This window comes from Salvelinus sp. IW2-2015, linkage group LG13 (genome assembly GCF_002910315.2).
Source record: "Salvelinus sp. IW2-2015 linkage group LG13, ASM291031v2, whole genome shotgun sequence".
NCBI classification, from domain to species: Eukaryota; Metazoa; Chordata; class Actinopteri; order Salmoniformes; family Salmonidae; genus Salvelinus; species Salvelinus sp. IW2-2015.
The window spans coordinates 50817429-50821354 of record NC_036853.1 but is presented as its reverse complement, the minus strand read 5'-3'; the positions used below and the strand labels follow the sequence as shown (position 1 = coordinate 50821354).

Below are 3926 nucleotides of genomic sequence, written 5' to 3'. Positions count from 1 at the left end.
GGACAGGGGAAAACAAAACGACAATAATGCTGACGCGGGCAACAAACTGGGGAGCAGACAGATATAGAGGGGCAATCAACAAAGTAAAGGAGTCCGGGTGAGTCCAATGAGCGCTGATGCGTGTAATGATGGTGACAGGTGTACGTAATGACGGGAGCCCTCGAGCGCCAGAGAGGGGAAGCGRGAGCAGACGTGACAGAAACCTAGTCCTGGATTAAAAAGCATGCTCAATGGAGAATCTCAATTAGAAATTATTTCTAGTCTAGCAGTATGCTTAATCTGGGTCTGGGAAACCACCCCACGTTATATATACTGCAAATGATATACAAGTAGTGCATCAATTGTATCTACACTCTAAGAAAAAAAGGTTCTGGATAGAGCCAAAAAGGGTTCTAGTGCTTGCTTCATATTYATAGGTTGCACCTCCGTCACTCGGTGGTGCCATAGTGGTGCCCTAAAGTGGTGATAAGCCCAGTCATTCTGGACAGAGGCTAACTACTGTTGGGTTTGAATTACATTACAGCGCCTGGAAATACAATTACATTGCTAAAGTAGTCAAATATTTAGTAGGAAACAACTTTGCCAGMATTATCATGTCGTCAAATTTACTTTAGACAGATTGCAATGTTGTCATTAGCTGGCAAAGTTTGTCAAAAATAGCTAGCAATGCTAACATTASCGAGCTMAAATCCGATGGCCTCTCCTCAATCTTAGCCAGCTAGCTAGCTGCATMTAAAGTCAATCTGKTGACATCRAAATGATGACAAAAGKTTTTCCWACTAATTATTTGTCTCCTTTTGAATGYCATTGTATTTCTAAGCCACTGTAATGCACTGAATGCTCAGTCGGGCATCAGTCCAAAATGAACGTTCAAAACAATATTGTGACGAAACATGCAAYCCATGAATATGGTACCCGTAAAGGTTCAATATAAAACCCTTTGTAGGGTTCTTTGATCAGAACCCAAGGGCTTCTTCTCACTGAACCAAAATTGGTTCCATATAGAACCCTCGGGTTTCCTACAGGATTCTATATGGAACCAACTTTGGTTCTATATTGAATCTTAATCAATCAAATGGATTTATAAAGCCATTTTTTCATCAGCCAATGTTACAAAGCGCTATACAGAAACCCAGCTTAAAACCCCAAACAGCAAGAAATGCAGATGTATTTGTATTTATTATGGATCCCCATCAGCTGCTGCCAAAGCAGCAGCTACTCTTCCTGGGGTCCAGCAAAATTAAGGCAGTTTAGACAGACAGCTCGGTGCATTCAATATGTCAATACCTCTCATAAATAAAAGTAGTGATGAAGTCAATGTCTCCTCCACTTTCAGCCAGGAGAGATTGACATGCATTTTATTAATATTAGCTCTCTGTGTACATCCAAGGAGGTACTACTGCATCAATATCTTTGACGCATGAACAGTTTAACAAATCTAGGGTTACTCCAAGCAGTTTAGTCATCTCAACTTGGCTGCATTTCCACATTATTTATTACAAGATTATAGTTGAGGTTTTACGGGTTTTTAGTGAGTGGTTTTGTTGCCAAATACAATGCTTTTAGTTTTAGAAATATTTAGGGCTAACTATTCGCTTGCCCCACTCTGAAACTAACTGCCAGCTCTTTGTTGAGTGTGCAGTCATTTCAGTCGCTGTAATAGCTGACATGTATAGCGTTGAGTCATCCGCATACTAGAACACTCTTGGCTTTACTCAAAGTCAGTGCATGTCGTTAGTAAAAAATTTGAAAAAGCAAGGTGCCTAAACAGCTACCCTGGGGGAATTCTGATTCTAACTGGAATTATATTTGAGAGGCTTCCAATTAAAAAGAACTCCTCTGTGTTCTGTTAGACATAGTAACTCTTTATCCCACAATATAGGCAGGGGGTGTGAGCAATAACACATATTTTTGCAGCAGCAAGACCTATGATCGATAATGGTCAAAACCTGCACTGAAGTCTAAACAAGACAGCCCCCACAATAATTCTTTAATCATCAATTTCTCTCAGCCAATCAGTTCATTTCGTAAGTGTTATGGTTGTTGAGTGTCCTTCCCTATAGCAATTCTGAAATTCAATTTGTTTTACTGTGGAAATAGCATTGTAATATGGTCAAACACAATTTTTCCCAGTAGTTAACTAAAGGGTTGAATAACAGGCTGATTGGTCGACTATTTGAGCCAGTAGGGGCTTTACTATTAATTGGGGTAGCGGAAATGACTTTAGCTTCCCCAGGCTGAGGGCCACAACGCTCTCTAGTATGCTTAAATTGGAAATGTGGCACATAGGAGTGGCAATATCGTCTGCTATTATCCTCAGTAATTTTCATCCAGATTGTCCAGACCCTGGTGGCTAGACAACAATCATTTCTTTTCACCTCTTCGCATACTGGCTTCAACGGAATTCAAAAGACAAAATTCTTGGTCTTTCATAATTTGTTTTCGATATACTTGGATGTGTAGTGTCCTGCCTTTGTTGCTGGATGGCATCCCTAAGTTTGGCTTATATTTGCCAAATGAAAAAGTCATTAAAGTAGTTTGCAATATCAGTGGGTTTTGTGATGAATGAGCATCATTGAATTCAAAATGAATGATTGGATAGGCGTTGGCTTTTCCCTCAAAATTTTCAATATAGGTGGCCAAAGCTTTTTGAACTATCAATTTTTTATATAATTTTTCTTTGTTTCATAGTGTAGTTTTTTTTTCTTTAGTTTTAGTCAACAATGATTTCTTACTTTGCAGTACAGTTGCCAATCAGTTTGGGCTGCCCAGAACTTTAAATTGCCATACTTTTGTTCTCATTTCCTCTCAACCATACAATTTTTCAATTCCCTCAATCAATCTAAGGGGATTTAAACAGTTTTTATAGCAGTCATTTGTCTTATGGGTGCGTGGCTTATGTGAGTACCTGGAATTAAGTATTTTCGATAAATGCGGTCAGTGCAGCGTTGTTGTTTCTCCTCATTACACTAATCACAGACCCAGTAAATATTTTTACAGCATCGCAACATATATGAATCACTGACAAAATGTATTGTATGACCTCTTATAACAATATATGTAGGCCCAGCCTTTGGAACTTTGGTTTCCTAGATATTGCATTTATATATTGTTGAAGATCACTACAATCGCTATGTGTTTGGATCACGTCGGCTTTAAAGCAAATATGTACTGCAGGCATTAGTAAAAGGGATGTAGATTCGAATACAGTTGTTGATGAGTTTAATTCCTGTGCTGTTTGTGGTACAGGGTACGGTCGCTGGCAGGTTGACTTGCAGACGCTGGTTACACGTTTGATGTGTTTTTCCTGAGTGGTGCAGTCTTGGATGATCAGGCCAGTCAATATTTAAATCACTGCAGAAAATATAACGTCTCTGTTGATTATCGCAATACATTGATCAAGTCATTTGTCACACGCCATATTGTAATCCAGACATTACTTTGACTGTTAGCAGCGACTTGGGTGAGGTGTCGTATATTGCAGCTTCCCTTACTAAGATGGGCGTTTAGGGTGTAGGCAGGATGAACTGTGCCATATTACCAAGTCGGTGCACACAGCTATTGTAGCCATTAGATCATCTCTATAGCTTTATTCAGGAATGTAGTTTTCGTGAATAATAAGAATCTGGTCAACAACCGTGATCCGTTGGGCATTGTCTCGTGGTCTTTTCGGTAGATGTGATATATCCATGTTGTTGCTACCGACTGTAGTCACTCCAAAGGTATTATCTAAGTGGTGTTCCAGGATAGTCAAGCGCGTCTTCCTTCCTCGACTGAGGAAGGAGAAGTTTGGCAGGATCCGGAAGACCAAATACGCAGCGGGTAGGTAGTGTTCGTCATTTTAAGTGGAAAAAAACTTGAGACACATACAAAATAACAAAGAAACAACCGTGAAGCTAAGAATATGCGGGCTAATTGTGCTGACT

General features: G+C 39.7%; 1 protein-coding gene across 1 annotated transcript in view; it reads right to left on the bottom strand.

The window, feature by feature from the left end:
* Positions 1-3926, bottom strand: part of LOC111971335 (FACT complex subunit SSRP1-like) — a 25241-nt gene that overhangs the window by 1708 nt on the left and 19607 nt on the right.